Source organism: Gracilinanus agilis, chromosome X, assembly GCF_016433145.1.
Source record: "Gracilinanus agilis isolate LMUSP501 chromosome X, AgileGrace, whole genome shotgun sequence".
Classification (NCBI taxonomy): domain Eukaryota; kingdom Metazoa; phylum Chordata; class Mammalia; order Didelphimorphia; family Didelphidae; genus Gracilinanus; species Gracilinanus agilis.
In genome coordinates, this window is record NC_058136.1 from 19,050,788 (window position 1) to 19,072,931 (window position 22,144).

The 22,144-nt window shown below is 44.1% G+C and overlaps 1 protein-coding gene across 1 annotated transcript in view; it reads left to right on the top strand.

Annotated features, from left to right (window-relative positions):
- FHL1 (four and a half LIM domains 1) overlaps positions 1-22,144 on the top strand; it is a 191,081-nt gene that overhangs the window by 99,122 nt on the left and 69,815 nt on the right. The gene's annotated exons all lie outside the window — the stretch shown is intronic.

Consider the following 22,144-nt stretch of genomic DNA (forward strand, 5'->3'; position numbering starts at 1 on the left):
TATATATATATATATATGGCATATATATGCACATACATACATACATACATCATTGTTGGTATTGTGGTGCAAATGAATAGTGTCGTTGTCAGATAGTTAGAAACACAGAAAGGCATATCAGAAATATTGCATTTCATAAATATAATCACGAGATCAAGCATGTGGTTTTTATGAACACAGCTATGAATATTTAACTGTAAAATTAAAATATTATTAAATGCCTGGTGTTCATTATTTTACTACGTGAGTACGCTTAATCTCAGCAAGACTGATTTTATGTACTAAAAACATTTTTAATGAGTCCAGGTCATATTTTTCATTTGATTGAAGCGATCAGTATTCTTGAATTGGTCAACCACGACTTTGTCCTTAAACCCCATTAAGACGGTGATGGTAGTGTAATAGAAGAGGAGAGAAGGGAAGAAATATGGAGGTGGCTCCCTGGCACCTATCACGGTGCCTTGGGGGCTTATTGTGGGTGCTAAATAAATGCTCGTTGCCCTAGATAGCGCCTTGGATTATTCCATGCTAAAGAGGATGTTATAGGGTAGATTTTCTTGGGTAGCTTGTAAACTGCCTCTGAAATCCATTCCTTAAGAGGAGCTTCCAATCTTCTAGGAGCTATGACGGTCTCCTTGGTGGAATCATGGAGCCCCTTTCAAAGGGAGAGAATCAGGAGAGGCCGTTTGGCGTCAGGAAGGGCTGGTCCATTTGTTTTGTAAAAAAATGAGTTTTACTGCTTTTTCAGTGAGATCTAGGACCTTATTTTATTATGATGTACCCTTCATCTTTTGTGTGGCTCATATTGAAACTGGGTGAAAAGACATCCTAGAAGCTATATATTGAAACTTTAATATTCTAAAATATGTTTATTACCTGTTATCCTTAAAAAAAAAACATTGCACAGAGATGATCCAGCTAAGAGAGTTCCGGTCAGACTGATATGGAAGATGAACGCATTTGAGAATGGAGGGACTTTGGTGTCTTCTTTCTTACTTTGAAGCTTAGCTTTGCCACTTCCTGTCTGTGTGGCCTTGGGAAAGTCTCTAGACCTCACGAGTCCTCAGTTTCCTTTTCTGTAAAATGACAGTGTTGGTGTAGAGGACCTCTAAGGCCCCGTTCAACTTGAGTACCTACAATCCCATAATGTTTTCATCATCATTGTCCGTTTTTCTTTCTTCCTCTTCATCTCCTCTTGGGCAGTCCTGAGTAAAGAGTGTCCATCTTGGGAGAATTGAATAGTAGAGCAATGGCTGCTCTCATACATGGAGCTCTCCAGTGCTCACCACCAAATCCACCATTCTCTAGCTTCCTTCAAGACTCCACTTGAGCACCACCTCCCACCTGACACCTTTCTGAATGGACCCTCCTCCTCCTCCAGCTCTCTTCTAGACTTATCTATCTACCCTCTAGAATATAAACGCCTGGAAGGCAAGGCCAGTTTTCCTTTCTGACTCTGTGTCTACAGTACCGTGCCTGGCACATAAAAGGCATTGTGGAAATGGTTGTTAGATTGGATTGTGACAAATAAGATTGTGCGTGTGTTAGACCTTTCTCTCTTAATAGCACATCCACCACCAAACCTACCTCAGTAATGAGCCAACAACTTATATTCTATTCCCCTCCCCTCCATTTGTCCCCAGCTCAGGACTGCATCTGGCAGCTAAGCCTGAGGTCGGGAAGAGGAGTCTTCCCGAGTTCAAATCTGACCTTGGACACTTAGTAGCTCTGTGACCCCTGTTGGCCTCAGTTTCCTCATCTATAAAATGTGCTGGAGAAGGAAATGGCAAACCACTTCAGTACCTTTGCCAAGAAACCCCAAGTGGAGTCACACAAGAGTCAGACAGGACTAAATAATAACAACAATGAAAAAGAATCCCTGTAAGAAATTGGGTTGGAGGGAGAGCAGTAGAAACCCGACTTTAAAGAAAGCTCTGAAGGTTCATTTTTAAAAGTGGAAAACGAAGCTACTTTCTCCTCGGGGCTGTGTGTCTATGATGTTTATTCTCACATTGTCTTTCTACCTTTTTTTCCTACTGCAGTTTCCTTAGAAAAAGAATGTTTTGATTTTTAGGAGCCTGGACTTTATCAAGTCATCGAGGACTTCATAGTGGATGAGAAAATCATCCTTGTCACCAGCCTCGGGAAGACAGCCCCAGAGTCAACTCTGGGAGGAGCTGATGCCAGAGTTGCATGGTTGACCGTGTTGGGAGGGGGTGGGGAATGGGAATGCATTTTAATATCTCAGTATTAATTCTGTGTGTGGGAATAGCCCTTGGCTTAATCCCTGTCTGAATATGTCCGACAGATCTATATTGTGGGTTCTTTTTTGCTGGCCAGTCGTAGACAGACCATATGTAGTTGACAAGGTGATATGATTTTCTTTGAAACAGCGCTGCAACTGATCCAACTATCTGGAGCCCTCGTACCCTGTGCTGAGCTGCATCTGACTGGCCGTGGTGATAAGTGTGTTTCGTTAACTTCTGCCCATTGACATATTAAATGAAGATGCACAGGGAGGTGACATCAGTGATTCCAATTGACTCGTCAATTGCCAGTACAGAGTCCTCATCAGGCTTCGCTTTGCTAACAAGCTGACCCAGCACATGTGACTATAAGGAGGCCAGTCCTTCAAACAGATGACAAATCTTTTTGAACTCATTATGCATTTCCTCTAGCTTTTGTCTTTCGCCCAGTACAGCATCTGTTGCCGGAGGCATCCGTCAGTCCGTCCGTCCATCCGTCCATCCGTCCCTTCCTTCCTTGATCGTTGCTGCATCTTCTGTGATTGGAGTGGCTTGTCTGCTAAGAAATGGCAATCGTAGCTGTGTTTCTTTCTCACTGTTGTGGTGTTGGACTGTTGCCTCTCTGCCTTCCTCGGCCGAGACTGAATCTTGTGAATGAGGCTGCCGTAAGGCGTTATCCGAAGATTCTCTAATCAAAAGGCGGTTGTCCTGGAAGAGAGAGGGGGTGGGGAGAGGGGTGCCTCTCCAGTGTGGGAGCCCTCACGCCGCCGCGCCGGAAAGCTTTTTTGCCAATGTGGTAACGGAGAGGAGATAAAAGTGGCCAGGAATTGTGGAAGGGTGGGGACAACCGCAGAGATGAAAATTCCCGGGTGTGTTGTAAATAAGATGTTTGTGATGCCCTCCTTGGGGAGTGAGTAGTGTTGAACTCCATCTTTTGCTTAACTCTGTGCACGAAACTAAATACATGCGGATGGCTGGATCCTGGATTGCATGCATCTGGCTCCATTAGATTTCATGTAATTGCATATTGACTAATGGCATAATACAGCTATTTGGCGACTGAATTGAGGTCCAAATGCTGCTATTAGCAGTGTAATCGCTTTGGATAAGTGAATAGTTGGACTGCCACAGTCCTTGAAAACCAGAAACCAGGACAATAACCATTCTGGAGTTTTAAAGGGAAAAGATCCATTGTTGCCTTTTGGCTCATGTGTAAACTGTTTTGAAGTCTTCATTCGTAGGTCAGGAGGAAAAGTGATTGTGGTCGTTGTGAGATCTCTCGATGCTTCAAGACGAATGCTCTCTGCTGTCTTTTCATTGCTTCTATAGATATATATGTATGTATGTATGTATGTATGTACGTATGTATGTATGTAGAGACACATTTTCTTTTGTGGGTGAAGTGATTTCAGAGTCTACATGTACCATAAATCTTTTAATTAAATATGAAATCTTTTGGAAAAGGTAATTATGTTTTGGTTTTCATTTGTGTTCGGGCCTCCGAATGCGCTGCCTGAGGCACGCTTTGGCTGCTAGCAGAGACGATCCTGTAGCCTTACGCTAATTAAAACATATTTGGTGCACACGAAGTCATCAGTGATAGGACAAAATAGATTTGTCCAGGCACATATGCCTGCACACATATACCAAGATGTGGTCATTGAACTCAAGGCTTGTGCCCACGCCAGCCGGGCGTTGAAAGCAGATCCTTTCTTGGCCCTGGGAAATCTTCTTCAGGCCCACATTGAGCTGCCAACTTCTTCGATTCCAGAAAGGAAGCTGCTATACTTTGAAATGAATACCTCTGCTCTTTTCATGTATGTGAATGTTTCTCTCTTTTTAAACCCTCACCTTCCGTCTTGGAATCAATACCGTCAGTCGGTTCCAAGGCAGAAGAGTGGTAAGGGCTAGGCAATGGGGGTGAAGGGACTTGTCCAGGGTCATCCAGCTGGGAAGTGTCTGAGACCAGATTATAACCCAGGACCTCCCGTCTCTGGGCCTGACTTTCAATCCCCTGAGCCACCCAGCTGCCCTATGTGAATTTTTTTTAAACCCTCACCTTTCGTCTTGGAATCAATACTGTGTATTGGCTCCAAGGCAGAAGAGTGGTAAGGGTTAGGCAATGGGGGTCAAGTGACTTGCCCAGGGTCATACAGCTGGGAAGTGTCTGAGGCCAGATTTGAACCCAGGACCTCCTGTCTCTGGGCCTGGCTCTCAATCCACTGAGCCACCCTATGTGAATATTTCTTTGAGTAACACACATGTGTACTTTGATCCAATTTCTTAAATGTGTCAGAATAGAGAAGTGGAACACATTCACCCTCCTCAGGAACCGGACCCTCGCGCTCAAAGCTGTTAAAAATGTTAGCCTTCCCATCTGTGCTGATTTCTGACCTTTGCCCTTTCTGATGCTGTGGGCTGGTCCACAGGAAGGGTCAGTGTCCATTCGGAGAGATGCTCGTTTCTTCTCATTCGTTCACCAGGCATTTATGGCAGGCTCACTTCTTCCGTGCTCAGTGATGGGGATATATAGACAAGAACCAAACTATTTTCTTCCTACATAGAGCTTTTTTTCACTCTAGGGGAGGAGGGGGGAACAGCACGTAGAGAAATAAGTTAATATATATGAGGAGAGTACAAAGCAATAACTGGGCGAGGGGATGGCTAACAGCTGGAAAGCTCAGGAGGGGTCTTGTGTAGGAGGCAGAACATGGAAAGACCTTTAAACAGGGGCACAAATTCTCAAACTTGGAGGGGAGGAGAGAGAGCATGCCCAGGATAGGAGGGAAAGTAGGGGACGGGATGTCCTCAACAGGGGGTCTAATGGACCATCAGCCTAGAAAGAGAGGCTGGGACTAGGTTGTGTGGGACTTTGTGGGCCAGGCGGAAGAGTTTTATATTATTCTGGAGGTAACAGTTACGGAAGCTTCTTAAATTTGCCCTCAGACCTCTGCTTGAGGAATACTGGGATAGCAGTTGGGTGGATGGGCTAGAGAGGGGAGAGGATTGATAGGGAAGCTATTTGGACTGTCTGGGTTTTCTTGTGAGATTTTAAGTCATCCTACTCAGCTGGAAACTCATTTATTCACCAAATGTTTGCTGAACATCTGTGGGCAATGTGCCAGGTACTGGGAGTGCTATGGGGTGTTCGGGGAGGATCAGCACGTCTGGTGGGAGGGCTTGCTAAGCACTTTTCGGGCTGCTTTCCTCCTTTGGGGTCCACCTTTCACCCAACCCTCACCCGTGGCCCTGAGAAGCTGTAGCATGGGCAGCAGCCACATCTGGCAAAACTGTCTCAGCAGACAAGCTAAATCAGGCTGAGGGTAATCCATAGGCCTCAAACCCATTGGTGAGTTAGGAGCGTGTCTACCTCAAGCATGTGAAGACTTCTCTTGGCACAATGGACAGATGAGAACGATGTGTTCCAACAGCCACATAGATGGCTGAAGCGGGCACTTTGGAATGCTTAGAGCATCCCGTACAAGCTGTACCAGTCATCTTGATTCCTGTACTGCCATTGGGCTTTTATTGACTGCAGGAGAGAGTGAGGCTAAACCACTTGGAATAACTGCCTCACTTCACTTCACTTCAATTCAATTCACCCACAAGTCATCACCCATCGAGAAAGAAAAATTATTCCATCGCCACTATACTATTGATTATGAACAGAGGGATCACACATAATCCTTTAGGTAAGCAACGGCAGTTACACATTTAAAAGGAATTAGACCCACTTAGTAAACTATCTATAAGATGTCAGTCATAATAATAGAATATTAAACCATAATATTAGAAAGGATGGAGTTTGGCGTATTAGGATATTATAGCAATGAAGTCGATGAAGAGCTTCTGTTGGAGGAATAAAAGCTTTAGGTCCATAGTTATCTAGGGAAGCTGAATCCCACGTGGAAGGAGCTGGGTTCATTGAGAGTGGAGAGTGTACAGTTGGCCTCCTAAGAAAGCAGGAAAACAGCCTTGTTTTCTTCAGGTGTTTGACACAGAAGATCTCTGCCCAGGGTATCGTGGCCAAGAAAGCTTACTTACTCTAACCTGAGTGGGTAGTTAACCTGGTACTGAACCTGGAGGTCTTCCGAGCAAATGTTTCCAACCCTTGTTATGAAGCACCGTTGCATGTTTCTTAACATCCTCGGTGCGTCCTGCTGCGCTAACGACTTGTGCTAATTAGCTATCAAAAACCTATAAATTATACTGTCGAACATCTAGGTGGGGTCCCATGACAAACTGGGTGCAGTAAGATCTCCAGCGTTCGTTTTCCACAATTAAGGTTTCTCAGCTGAGAATTCTGGGTCAGAGATTTCCCGATTTCTATCCATCTTGCACTATTTTACCCCAACATCACGATGTCATCAGTCCTCTGATTCTGAAGGATGAACAACGGCAACCAGGTATTGGGGAAGATGCAGTGTTTAACTTAGCACTGTTCTTGCCCTTATGGAGCTTAAAATCTAGGAAGAGGAGTTCACACGTGCGAATGATTCTCAGATGTAAACAAAAGTCTGAAACAGAAGAAAGGAGGGGTTTGGAGGACCTGTTCGGGAAGAAGAAAGGTAGAGTGGAAAGAGTGTGTATTGGGAGACATGGGTTCAAATCCTTCCTCTGGTCGTATGTAACCTTAGGCAAATCACATTAAGTCTCTACCTCAATTTTCTCCTTTCAAAAATGATGAGTGTAATATCTGCATGTGAGTCATGAAATATCACAGACTCCAAAGCATCGAAGTTAAGGACCACCCAAAGATCCATGGAGAGGTCCATAGTGGATATGTGGGAGAAGCTGCATAAAATTATGCTCAGGAAGAAAAAAGGTTGGTCAGTCACGTCACCGAAGGCACTGATAGTCAATGGGTAACCCTTGTCCTCATCTGGTGTTCGTGAAATGTTGAGAGATCTCGAGGAACTTGCTCAGAATATTGGGTGGACCCCCTGGAATAGACGGAAAGGAAGACTTGAATGAATTGCAGAGGATGGACAGGTACAAGGAAAAAGATAGTGGAGCAGGCCTGAAGACCCAGCCAGCAAACCAAAGAACAAAGTTAGAACCAGGGCACCCAGTATTACATGCTAAAGTCATTGGCTAGTTCCATTACAAGTTGCTTGCGAATGATTTACATCAGTACTCCTAGAAAGAAAAGCTGCCTCAGGCTTTCTCACTTCCCATTTCCCTTTTGGCCTTTTGTAATATGTGTTTCGACCTCACTATTCAACTGATATTGCTCTCTCCAAGAGCATCAGTGATGTTTTTAGAGTGAAAATCCACTGCGTTTTCCTCCATTTGCATTCTTCTCAACCTCTAGGCTAAGCTTCGAGGCTAGTCTTTACTATTTCCTCCTTACATTCTCCTCCCTGGGTTTCTGTGCCACTTTGTTTTCCTCTTACTTGTCTACACATCCAAGCCCACACTGCTTATGTATGAACTCTTCTTTTTTCTCTCATCAACTTACATGCTTTCATCTGTCATTTCTGCAGAGGACTCTCAAGTCTATGTTTGTCTGCCACCTCTCTCCTGGGTTCCAGTCCTGAAGCCCAACTGCCTGCTGGACATTTACACCTTGATATCTTAGAACCATGTTGGTGAACCTATGGCACGTGTGCTGGGGGAGGGGCTGCTCCACTCCCCCTCTCCACATGCACCTGAGGACATTTCTCACATGACCCACCCTAATGGGTGACCCAGCAGCCCAAGGGGAGCCCTTCCTTCCTCCTCTGTCTGGTGGGGGGGGGGGGGAAGCAAAGGGGCTCACATGTGGCATGAGGGTTGCAGTTTGGGCACTCGATCTCTAAAAGGTTCACCATCACTGTCTCAGTGGTTTCTCCAACATATCCAAAATAGAACTTCTCTCTTCTCCTAAATCTCTGTCTCTTCCCAATTTGCTTTTTTCTGGCGAGGGCACCACCATCCAACCAGTCATCCAGATTCATAATCCCAAGGTTGTCCTTTAGCTCCTTATCTACCCTCGCTTCCCATCTCCAATCATTAGCCAAGTCTCATCGTCTCCCTTCCCGACATCTCTTACATCTCTCCTTTTCTTTTTCCCAATACAACCAGCCCCTGCAGCTTCTCTGCTGTTTTCCCCTGCATATAGTCTCTTCTACTCAGCCACCAAATTGATAACCCTAAAGCATAGGCAGGACCATGTTATTCCCCTATTCAAAAAGCTTTGTCTTCAGCCTATCTTTCCAGGTTGAAATTGTAACCCCCCCTCCCCCATACTTAGTCTCCCTCCATACTCTCTATTCTGGTCAAATCCGTCTACTTGATGATTTGGATCCAGTTGGTGCCCTTTGCCAATGATACTCTCTTTCTCACTTTTGCTTTGCATTTCCTTCCTATTTACTTATCTATGTGCATGTTGTTCTTCCCCCTTCCCTGAGCAGGTAAGTTCTTTAGGAGAGGGAGAGAAGGAGGAAGAGAGGGAAGGAAGGAAGGAAGGAAGGAAGATGGAAAGAAAGAAGGAAGGAAGGAAGGAAGGAAAGGAGGGAGGGAGAGAAGGAAGGAAAGAAGGGAGGGAAAGAGGGAAGAAAGGAAAGAAGAGGGGGAGGGAGGGAAAGAGGGAAAAAGAGGAAAGAAGTGAGAGAAGGAGGGAAGAAAGGATGGAATGAAGGGAGAGAAGGAAGGAGGGAAAGTGGGAGAGAAATAGGAAAGAAGGAAGGGAGAGAGAGGGGAAGGGAGGAAGGAAGGAGCTGCTCTTTGTTGCTTTTGCTTTTTTTTTCCTCCAGAATCATACTTGGCACACTGGCACTTGCTTAACAAATGCTTGTTCATTTGAATAGTTTACATGTTAAAAATGGTAAGAACTGAACTTTCCCTGTTTTTCTCTCAGTTTAGTTATTCAGGGACACTACCAGGGGATGTCAAAACAGTCCAGTCCATTTAGAATAAAAAACAGTTAATTTAATTCTGATACTTATCTTTGTCTAGACTAGACCCTAGTCTCTAGACTGAAGATTAGGCTTTAGTCAAGAAAATAGTGAGCATCATTGGCTCTGGGAGTGAGCGGGGGAGGGAAAGAACATGAATCATGTAACCATGGAAAATATTCTAAACTAATTAATTAATTAATTAATTAAAATTTAAGAATAAAATAATACTTAAATCATAAAAAAAGAAAACAGTGAACATCAGAATGAAGACAACTCAAATTCTGATTAGTATCAGAATGACTACATCTGGGTTCTAGACCAAGCCTTATTGATGCTGGGACGTTGTATGGACAGGGAGTATAGAGTGCTGGACTGAAAGTCAGGAAGGTCTGAGTTCAAAACCAACCATCTATATAAATGCAAGCTCTTTCAGGGCAGGACTGGTAGGTTTTTCACCATTAGAACCTAGTGTAGAGGCGGCTAGGTGGCACAGTAGATAGAACACCAGGCCTAGAGTCAGAAGGATCTGGGTTCAAGTCTGATGCCTAACACATCCTACTGTGTGACCCTGGGCAGGTCACTTAACTCTGATTGCCTAGTCCTTATTGCTCTTCTGTCTTAGCGGTATTACTAAGACAGGAAATAAGGGTTAAAAAAAAAAAGAACCTAGTGTAGTGCCTGGCATGTGCTGGGTGATTAACAAAAGCCTGTCAATTTACTGAACACAAGCCGCGTGGCCTTGGGTAGACCACTCACCTGTTATGGGTCTTAGTCAGTTCCCCAGGACTTAACTAATTAGTTGTGATCTTCCTAAGAGAGGGTTCTTGCAATGGGATTTCCCTAGTGCCTGGGTTGTCGCTATTGTGGCGCAGAAAATGTGAACTATTGAATTAGGAACCCGCCACTTATTTGAACCCTGCGAGGCAGAGCTTCAGAAACTTTCTTGGCACCGGGAGGGAGGAATCCCAGCTGGAAATTAAGTACGGTGCCTCGGTGTTTCTTCTCCGTACCTCTTAGCGTCCCTTGGGGCATTCTGGAAAATGGATAATTTAATAGCCACCACTGGAACATTTGAACTGTGCATGGGTAGCAGTGGTTAAACAAATTCACAAGTAAATTGCCTAAGTAACACTTGGTGTGCTAAGAGGCCCGGAGAAGGAAGCCGGGAGGGGGAACTCTAAGGAGTAGTCGTAGGAGTCATGGGCGTAAATGGATCCAGCTTCCACAATTTGACTATGGAACCCAGTGTTTAATTTGACAACACTCATATTCAAGGATTACCTTCGCAAACCCCTCCTGTCTTGGGCCTTCTCAGGCTAAGTGCTAGTAATAATAGCTCGCGTTTAGAAAGGCTTGCAACTGCTTTTATTTTTAAAGGTTTGCAAAATGCTTTCTGGCCATTATCTCATTTGAGCCTTTTAGACGCCCAGGGATGCCATTATTACCACCCCCTCCCACAACCCCCATTTACTTAAGAGGAAGCTGAAACTCAGAGAAGTTATGGGACCGGGAGAGCATCACACAGCCAATAAGAATCCGAGGTAGGATCCCAAGCCCCGACTGCCTGACTGCAATCGTGATGCTCTATCCACTGGGCAACATCAACCTCGTCTCGCACACTCTCCGTGCGATGGGGCTTCAGCCAAAGTGTCCCGATGGTTCAGAAACAAACGCCCTGCCATCCACTTAGCTAGGTTTGAAACGTCTTGATTAACGAGGCAGTAAAAAGTGTTTCTGCCCTTTTGAATTATGTGGATAATTTAAAGTTCTCTCCATTTTACTTTATTACATAACTGCAGCTTGCCCCCTAGGCAGACGGGGGGAGTTTAGAACCCACCCTGGACCATAGGCCCCAGCCGAGGAGCAGAGATTTGGAACCAGAGAAGTCATCTAGCCCAACTGAGGCCCCAGGGCAGTTGGGTGGCTCAGTGGATGGAGAGCCAGACCTAAAAACGGGAGGTCCTGGGTTCAAATGTGAATTCAGACTCTTCCCAGCTGTGTGACCCTGGGCAAGTCACTTCACCCCAGTTGCCTTGCCCTTACCTCTCTTCTGCCTTGGAACACAGTATTGATTTTAAGATGGAAGATAAGGGTTAAAAAAAAGAAAACAAGGCCCATAGTGGTGAAGGGACTTGAGCGCATGTGCATACATACACACAGGAAGAGCTGAGGTTTGAACCCAGGCCCTGTAGCTCCTAACACAGCTTTTCCCTCTAGATGTGTTTCTTTCTACTTAGGTTACTCAAAAGAGAATATGGTCCAGTATGAAATGCATTCATCTTAGAATCTGAGAACCTGGCTTTGAACAGTGGTCCTGCTAATACCTGTCTACCTGTGTGACCTTGGGCAAGTCCCTCCCCGGATCTGGGCTCCAGTTTCTTCCTCTATACCAGGGGTCGGCAATGTATGGCTCTCGAACCATATCTGGCTCCACCTCCCCACCAGCCAATCGGGGCAGAGCCCCAGGATGTGCCCCAGGGGGCCCTTCAGCCCCTGCCCCATATTCCAGTACCTTCCGCCTCCATCCTCCTCCTTCCGCAGGCCTTTATGGCTCTCTCTGCCAAAAAGGTTGCCGACTGTTGCTCTATACCATGATGGAGGTGGACAAGGTGCCATCTCCATTCTAAACTTGAGGTCCTACAATCATCTAAGTTACCTCGCAAGCCTAGCCTGTGAAGTATGCCCAAAACCCTTCCCCGTTCTTCCTCTTCCTGGGCCATGGACCGTTACTTTTAGAGCGGTAATCTTAGGAACATAGATTCGGAGATGGAAGGTGCCTTCGTGAATCTCTAGTGGAACCTCATTTTACAGTTGAGGAAACTGAAACCCAGAGAGGAGCTAGCAGAGCCAGGATAGAAGCCTTGGTCCACCAACTCGAAATCCAGCACCTCCTCCAAATCCTGGGCTGCCTTAGGGATTGGCAGCATTCTCCAAGTCAGGAAATGGTATCCCTTGTTGACTTTGAATGATCACTCTGTTGCAAATATTAATAACATGAAAATAGGTTTTGAGCAATGATACGTGTATAACCCAGTAGAACTGCTCGTCAGCTCCAGGAGAGGGGTGGGAGGAGGGGAAGGAAAGAACATGAATCTTGTAACCATGGGAAAAAAAATTCTAGATTAATTAATTAAATAAATCTAAACAGATCAGATTATTAATTAATTAAATTTAAAAAAAAGAAAAAGAAAATGGCATCCTTGCTTTTTCCAAAAAGAGCAAAAACAGCAATTAGGCTTCCTAGACACTTTCTTGGCGGACACAACTTAGAGCAGTGATAGAGAAAACAGTGATGTATGAAGTTACCGCTGGGCGTCATGAATTTGGGCATGTTTCTTCACGATATTGAACTCTCTTATTAAATAATATAAGTAGATATTCTTGTCATTTGAATATTATAAATAAGAGCTGGCATTTATATGGTATGCTGATTTACATATATTTACATACATTACTTCATTGGATCCTTAGAATAGCTCCATAAGACAGGTGCTATTCTCATCCCCCATTTTCCAGATAAGGAGACTGAGGCTGAGAAGTTACGTGACTTGCCAAAGGTCACACAGCAAGAAAGTGTTTGAAGAAGGATCTGAACTTTAGGAAACTTTCATTTAGCTGACTCTTACTCCTACCAAGGTGAATTTCCATATTTGGCACTCTGATGGTCATTAATTCCCTATAGCAAAAAGTTCAGGAAAGATGGTGTTCTAGTCAATTATTATTTTTCTTTTTTTAAAACCCTTACTTTTCACTATAGAATCAATGCTATGTATTGGTTCCAAGGCAGAAGAGTGGTAAGGGCTAGGCAATGGGGGTCAAGTGACTTACCCAGGGTCACACAGCTAGGAAGTGTCTGAGGCCACATTTGAACCCAGGACCTCCCATCTCCAGACCTGGCTCTCAATCCACTGAGCCATCCAGCTGCCTCCCTCTAGTCAATTATTAAATATTTATTTAGCACCTACTATGTGCCAGGCTTTCTGCTAAGCCCCTTGAGATTTGGGAGATATTTCCTAGCCCCTATGGCACTATTCTCCTCCAAGGAACCTGTACAGTCCCTGTAACTTATAGTCCTGCCCTTAAAGGGAAACATAAAAGAGGGAAAGTCCAGGCTTTGTTGTACCTCCATATTGGACATCATTGTTCTCCTCCTGTTGGTGGTCAGCTGCTGTTGCCTCCATCTGGGTCCTTCTTGCTGCTGTTACTGTTGTCGTCTGTTTTGTTGCTCCTTAGTGTTTAGATTTCCATCAAATGATGATAGCAGCCTCCTTTCCAAGAGCCAGCTCTCAAGCAGCTGGTCCATAAAGTGATTACACTTTGTCACCTCTGGGACATCGAATTCCTTCAGGCTCTTTAAACCTTCCGCCATTTTCCACTTGGATGCCAGGGCCTGTGGTTCTCCAGGAAAAGTCTCTAAGTAGTTGTGCAAATAGATTTCTTGCTTTCTGGGATCCGTTGGCTCATGGGAGTCAGTAGCTGCTTACCACCTCTCAGGGGTCCCCAGTGCCTGGGTGCTATTTCCCCTACCTCCTTCCCCATGGGCCTGTTCTTTCCATTTGAACTTTCTTCTCCTGTCTTCCTGGAGGGGTAGCTGGAATGGCTTATGCAAATTACCCCAAGCTGTTCCTCAGAGATCTCCCAAATTAGTGACTGTTCATGGTACAGAGGATCAACTCACTGCCTACACAGAGATGAAATTATTTGGTCCTAGATAAGATGAATGACTTGTATAAGATTGCTGAGCAATTTAGTTGCATTGTCTAGACTAGAACCCATGGCTCCTGACTCTATCCTGACTTTTCTCCCCTGGACGCTGCTGTACTTCCTTTCTGCCTTCTCTTGTTGTGAAATGGTCACCTATATTTCAGTTTAAAACTCGAGTCTCTAAATCCGATACAAAAATGAACCATTTGAATCTATTCCAAATTACATAATAATGATGCAGACCAAAGAAATCTGACAGTGATAAATTGTCTCGCTAAAATAAATGGATTATCATCAGTGACATTTTCCAGTCCTTCTCTCTGTTTTTGTCCCATTTACTAGTAGGAAATCAACACTTCTCCCCAGTGGTACATTCATATAAATAAATAAATTTATGTTTACATGAAAATTGTTTATTGAAAAGAATGATACTAAAATGAAAAAGAAAGCAATTTATTTGCCTATAGCTTCTGGCTTCCTGCCCCTCCCTTCCTTCCTCCCTCCCTTCATCCCTTCTTTCCTTCCTCCCTTCATCCCTTCCTTCCTCCCTCCCTTCTTCCCTTCCTTCCTCCTTTCTTCCCTTCCTTCCTCTTTTCTTCCCTTCCTCCCTCCCTTTCTCCTTTCCTTCCTTCCTTCCTACCTTCCTTCCTCCATCCTTTCCCTCCTCCCTCCCTTCCTCCCTCCCTCCTTCCCCAAGAAAACTTGAAATGGGGTCATGAAGGGTTGGACACCTTGAAACAACTGAACCACACCACTGTTCATTCTGACAGACAGCTGAAGTGTTCAGCTTACCTGTTGTTACTTCTTCTTTCTTATCCTTTGGGATCTTGACAATGGCTGGTCCGGATGGGAGTTAGTTATTCTGTCCTATTTGCTCAGTTCTGTTCTTGAAAAGCCCCTGTTAGAATGATCCTGGCAAGGGTTTTTGTGGGTAACTCTCATCGCTGTTCTGTTTCCTTTGTCTTTTCTGCTGGGAAGGGGGAGGTTTCTCTTTTGCTCTTTTCAGGAAAAAAGTCAGAGTCCAATAACAAGGCCTGGTACTTTGATCATAAGGAGTTCCCCTAATTCGAACCCAACAATGGGTAGATTCTCCTTCCTGCTGGAGTGAGGTCACACCTCTCCAGTATTTCCCCAAGCCCAGCTCGGAATACATTTGGCAAGGAGCATCTTTCAGACACCGATATTAGCACATGGATTCAATTACTTGGTAGATACAAACTGGAAACACAATCTGGGAGGCTCCCATGACACAGGAACAGAGGGGACAGCCTCTCTAAAGATCACAGATTTAATGATAGAAGAGGCCTCTGAGGTCATCTATCCAATGCACAGATGATGAACCTGAGGCCTAGAGAGAGGAAGGGATGTTCCCCAAGATCACGCAGGTGACATGACGCAGAGCCGAGGTTCTTTTGACTCAGAACCCACCGTTCTTTCTACTGCACTTATACAGACACATTTAATATTTGCTCCTCCAAACAAATCCCCAAATGAAACTAGTCTTTTACCCAGGCGGTGAGGGTAGATAAGGGTTTGGAGTACTGGGGAACCAGCATATATGGCAGTTCCTTAATGCCAAGAAGTCTTCTGGCTTGCTTTGTTTAAGTGAAGAAAAGAGGGAGGCACCATGTTACTATCGGATCCTACATTCTGAACAGTACATTTCATCCACCCTTAAGTTTGACAGAGGAAGAAACCGCAGCCCAGAGCAGGGAAGAATTTACCCAGAATCATACAGATGGTAAACAGCAGCGCCAACACATGAGCCTATGTCTTCTGCTTGTAAATCCAATGGGTTTTTTTCTGGCCAGGTCATTCTCCTCCAATCCAATTCAACCAACAAATGCCTACTCCACAAATATCTCTATGCTGGCCATTGTGGTGAATACACAGATCAGCAGATCATGGCTTTAGAGCCGGAAGGGAATTTGGAAGTCTTCTAGCATACCCTTGATTTTTCTCAGATGAGGCAACTGAGGCCCAGAGAGCAGGAATTATTAACCTAAAGTCAAATAAGTTGCAGAACTAAGGACTGAAAACAGTCCCATATTCAAAGCTTTTTCTACTATGCCATGAAGTGTGTAGGCCAGTGATGGTGAACCTTTTAGAGGGGCAGGTGATGTGAGAAATGTCCTCAAGTGTGCATGGAGAGGGGGAGGGGAACAGCCCAGCCCCGAGTTCCTCTGGCATTCTAGTAATGAATTCTGGCAGACTCTGTGCTGGAGTGATGGTGCGTGTGCCCACAGAGAGGGCTCTGAGTGCCCCCTCTGCCACACATGCCATAGGTTCACCACCTTGGGGCTACAACAGCCTAACCGCCAGGACCTTATACTCTGGCAGGGGAAATAACACAAATACAACAAGGGGGTTAGTGTGACATACTGGAAAGAATATTCTACTTGGAATCATGAGTTTGAGTTCAGTTTCTAGATCTGCCATTTATTGTCTGATCCTGGGCAAATTAGTTAACATCCCTCTGCTTCGGTTTCCTTGGCTATAAAGTAGGGATCATAATATACCATGATCGATTCCCAGCTTTGACCTTTACTAACTGCTTGATGCTAGAAAATTACTTAACTTCTCTTTCTCAGTTTCTTTCTTTATAAAATGGTAATCATAATCATAATCATAATATGCTGCCTTCCTTCCTCATAGGGTTTTGGTGAGGAAAACACTTTATACATCTTAAGAAATTATAGGAATGTAAATTATTATTATTATTGATGAATGAATGGGAAAGCATTTATTAAGTGCTTATGATGTTCCAAGTTCTGACCTTTGGGCACAGGTCCAAATTGTTCTCTAGAATGATTGAATCAGTTCACAATTCCCCTAATAGGGCATCCGTATCTCCACTTTCCCATATCCCCTCCAAGTTTTGACATTTGACTTTTCTGTCATAATAGCCAATCTGATAGGTGTGGGGTAATTCCTCAAAATTGTTTTAATTTGCATTTCTCTAATTAGTAGTGATTTAGATAATTTTTGCATGACTATAGAGAGCTTTAATTACTTTGAGAACTGACTGCTATCCTTTGACCATTTATCAATTGGGGAATTACTTGTATTCTTATATAATGAACTCATTCCTCTATGTATTTGAGAAATGAGGCCTTTATTTTTTTATTATTTTTTAAAAGCTTGTATATTCCTTTTATTTTTAAATTTTTATTTATTTATTGAAATTTTTTCCCCATGTTTACATGATTCATTTTCTTTCCCTCTCCTCTTCCTTCCCCCCTCCCAGAGCTGACAAGCAATTCTACTGGGTTGTACAAATGTTATCACTTGATACCTATTTCCATATTATTCATTTTTGCTATAGAGCGATCTTTTAAAGTCAAAACCCTAAATCATATACCCATATAGACATGTGATAAGTGATGTCATATGTTTTCTTTTGGGTTTCTACTCCCATTGTTCTTTCTCTCAATGTGGATAGCATTCTTTCTTATAAGTCCCACAGAATTGTCTTGGATAATTGCATTGCTATTAGTAGTAAAGTCAGTCACTTTTTTTTTTTTTTTACTTTTTTTTTTAAACCCTTAACTTTCTGTGTATTGACTTATAGGTGGAAGATTGGTAAAGGTAGGCAATGGGGGTCAAGTGACTTGCCCAGGGTCACACAGCTGGGAAGTGTCTGAGGCCGGATTTGAACCCAGGACCTCCCATCTCTAGGCCCGGCTCTCAATCCACTGAGCTACCCAGCTGCCCCCTAAAGTCAGTCACTTTTGATCATCCCACAATGTTTCACTTTCTGTGTACAATGTTCTCTTGGTTCTACTCATTTCACTCTGCATCAGTTCCTGGAGGTCTTTCCAGTTCATATGGAATTCCTCCAGTTCATTATTCCTTACAGCATGATAGTATTCCATCACCACCAAATACCACAATTTGTTCAATCATTCCCTAATCAAGGGACACCCCCTCGTTTTCCAATTTTTTGCCACTATAAAAAGCATGGCTATAAATATTTTTGTACAAACATTTTTCATTATTATCTCTTTGAGGTACAAACCCAGCAGTGGTATGTAAGCCCTCTTTTTGATCATAGCTTTCAGGTCGTCCTATAATTCTTAAATTATCTCTCCTGGATTTATTTTCCAGATCCATTTTTTTCCAATGAGATATTTCACATTTTCTTCCACTTTTTCATTCTTTTGATTTCGTTTGATTGTTTCTTGATGTGTTGTAGAGTCATTAGCTTTCATTTGCCCAATTCTGGTTTTTAAAGCATGATTTTCTTGAGTGAGCTTTTGTATCTCCATTTCCATTTGGCTAATTCTACTTTGTAAGAAGTTCTTTTCCTCAGTGAATCTGTGTACATCTTATAACATATGGCCAATTCTGTCTTTTAAGAATTTTTTCTCTTCAGTGCATTTTTGTATACATTTTTCCATTTGTCCAATTCTGTTTTTAAGGTATTAATTTCTTCATTTTTTGTGCCTCTTTTCCCAAGTTTCAGGTTCTTCGTGCAGCTGCCTTCAGAGTTGGCTCTGGGGAAATCTATCTGCTTTCAGTTCTTCCAAGGTGGTATGATGCCAGGAGAGATGTATTTAATACTTCCTGGGCCTGTGCTCTAGTCTGTGAGTAACCCCAAGCTCTCTTTTACCCCTTGGAATGTGATCAGGGTCCTCTGCTCCCCTGGTGTATGCTGGTGTTCCTCCTCACCATGAGCCTGTGCCACAGGACTGTGACCTGGTTCTGCATATGGGCAATGCAACAAAAGTCTTACACCCAAAGCCAGTAAAGGGACCCCTGCAGTACCCTTCTGAGCATCTGTCCAGAGCTGAGCTTTCTCAAAGCCTTGGCAGCTGCTTCTCTTATGCCCAGGGCCTGTTGCCTCTGTGGGGTCTTTCCGGGCATGTTCTGTTCCACCACCACCCTCATGCGCTGGATCCCTTGTGCCGGCCTTCTCAGTTGTTTTGGGCTGAAAGATTACTTCACCTTGCCTTTTTGTGAGTTATACTGCTCCAGAATTTGTTTATTTTAACCCTTAACTTCTGTGTATTGGCTCCTAGGTGGAAGAGTGGTAAGGGTGGGCAATGGGGGTCAAGTGACTTGCCCAGGGTCACACAGCTGGGAAGTGACTGAGGCCGGATTTGAACCCAGGACCTCCCGTCTCTAGGCCTGACTCTCAATCCACTGAGCTACCCAGCTGCCCCCTCCAGAATTTGTTTTGAGGCATGATATCACTGATTTTTGAAGGATAATTTCATAGAAATCACATGAGTCCCTGTACCTTCTCCACCGTCTTGGCCCTCTCCCCCAGAATGTCATTTTCAAGGAATTGCTGCTTACTGTAAGGTAATTTTGCTGAACATTATCTATTTTCCCTGAATCCCCAGGAACAATGCTTAGGGATGTGGGCGGGGAGTGGCAGTCGGAAAAGCACGCCTGCCTGTATTCTCATGTTTTGCATCATTGCCGTCACTGAAAGAGCACATTAAGAAAATGTTAAGACACTAATGTTGAATTCCACCATGTTGTTTCACTATACGTTGTCAGAATATTAATTTCAAGTGACCAAACGTTGGAAGCCATCAAGAGACGTTTAATATGGATGTAGCAGGGTGATGAGGGGGGGAAAATTGGTTGAAAGTGGGTCTTGGTAATTAGAACGACTCATTGAGTCATAGAATGAAATCTGTCAAAGTAGCATCATTCTCTGGAAGGCAAGACAATGATAATGATTAAAAGAGTTGGGAGGGGGAGGGAGGAGGAGGCAGGAAACAGAAGTTGGTGGATGCCTGTCGGATCAGAGCCTACCACAGGTCCGAGACTGTTTGATTCAGGTTATTTCTGAATTTAAAGATTAAGTTCTCGTTAGTAAAGAAATTGTGCTCACCGTTTGACTTTATTTTCATTTTACCTCCTGGGTTTGGTTCAGCTTCTTGATGGGAGAATAAGGAAGGAAAGCATCGTTTCCTATTTCCTGTAACAAACCATTTAAAAAGAGAGACTCCTGATTCACACGGTGTCATCTTTAATTGGTATGTCTTTGTCTTGGGCATCATTCAGACTGAAATGTCTGAGTGAGGCAGAAACATTGTGCAGGTTTTAATATAGCCCAGCCCCGAAGAAAAGCAGACGGGGCCTCAGAAAGGAGAGAATTCCCAGATTCGACCCCTTCCACTCCAGATTCCTATATTTTATGGATGGGCATGGATGTGGTCCATTTGGTTTTTGTTTTATTTTTTTTTTTCATCAGGGAACACAACAGAAGGGGTCAGAATTTGGTGCCTGGAGGTCAGCCATGGGGCTTTTGTCTGTGTCAGTGTATAGAACATTTCCAGACAGCCTAGGGGGAAGAAGGAGGCAAGGAAAAGAAGAAAAGGTGAATGAGAGACTGGGAAAGATAGAAGAAGTGGGTTTTCTTTTTGCATATCTAGTGAACATTTACCCCTCCCTCCTTTTCTGACTATAGACATAGGCTTCTGTTTGTAGTATCTCTCCGGCCCTTTTTCTCTTTCCATTTTGTCCTCCTCATTTTTTGGATTCCAGAAATGGCTGCTCACTTGGTCCCTGCCTTTAGCCTCCACCTCCCACCCCCATCCATCCATCCTATTCATTATTCAGATTCATCTTCCTAACTTAATACTTGGGTCCCCATTCGTAAGCCTTCAACCCCTCCACATTGGTTTGGGGCAAAGAATGGGGATTCTAGAACCTGGTTTTTAGAGTCTCCCATGCTCTCACTTCCCCTTACCTCTTCAGCCATATATAGTGGGGCTTTGCCTACCTCAGATCATTGGATCATGGATCGAGAACTGGCAGGAACCTCAGAGGCCAGCTAGTTAAATCCTCATCTTATAGAAGGGAAAATTGAGGCCCAGTGAGGGCAAGAGACCTGTCCAGAGTCTCACATAGGATCTTAGATCTAGAGCTGGAAGGATCCTCAGAGGCCAGCTAGCCCAACCCCTTTCTTTTACAGAGGAGGAAACCAAGACCCATTGAGGTAAAGCAACTTGCCAAGATTAATCTCCTCTCTAAGTGTTGGTGGCCCCCAAACTCCATCCTGGGTCCAAGTCTCCTTTTTTCTCTACACTCTTACTTGTTGGCCTAATTGATCCCCAGGAGTTTACTCATCATTTCTTTGCGTGGGACTCCCAGATATAAATCTCCATCCCTGGTCTTTTTCTCAAGGGCCAGTCCTTCAATACCAACTTGCCAGTGAGGCTCCAACTCTATCTTAGACACTTATTAGCTGTGTGACCCTCAACCTCTCTGAGCCTCGCTTTCTTCATATATAAAAAATGGGGCAAATTGCAGTAGCTACTGTGTCACAGGCTTCCCTTTAGAGACCTGAAAAGCAGGCTGGCAAGGCGAACTATTGTTATCGTTGGCTGACATTTGACCCAGCTTTGGCAAACATCATGTCCAGCTAAAACCTTCGGATCACATTCATTGGTAGCTTCCCATAGGCCTTCCACACAAATGAACAGACATAAGCAATGGGCCTCCCTTCCTGCTTGCTTAGACTGAATCTTGCTCTTATGGTGCGTGCTTTCCTCCCACCTCCATAGTTGGTCCGATTTTCCTGGGATAGGGAACTCCCGATGAGAAAATTCCCTCTCCCAGTGCAGATCAGAAGCTCCTCTGCCACTCCTAGCCATCGTGGGGTCCCACAGACACTACGGCTCACCAGCAGTCGTTCGTTAAGCCAGGTACCGTGCAATGCTTGCCCCTTGAGGCCTACCTACAGTGACACATTCCATTCAAAGAAAGTCAGTTTGAGTTCCTGTTACAATTATGATCTACTTCTAAATATAATCCTTGATGATGCAGATTTGGGAGCTGTGACAGTGATGGCTCATTTCCTATAGCAATTTAAGGTTAACAGAGCTCTTTCTTTATCAGAATCCCAAGAGGTAGGTGATACAAGGATTTTCACCCTGCTCGGGAGTCAGAGCATGAAATCCTGAGAAGTTAAATGACTTGCCTAAGGTCACAAAGTGAGGAAATATCAGAGCCAGGAACTGAGCCCTCTTCTTCTGACCCCACAGCAAACCCTCTTTCCCTTATAGCAATTATCACCAAAATAGAGGTGATAATTGAAGCCAACCTGGATGAGAGATTAACAAGCTCTAAAGGAAAGAGATAAAAACAGAGGAAGAAGGGTAAGGCCTTGAGCAACGCTGACCTCCCAGGAATAGAAAGAAGAAGAAAGGAGAGAGTAAAAGACTAGAGGAAAGATCCAAGAGATGCAAGAAACACAAGAATACAGTATCTTTCAGGAGCTCCAGAAAGACAAAGAAGAGTGGATCTCAAAGAGGAGAGAGAGTGATTAATAGGGTCAAATAAGGGGGGGGA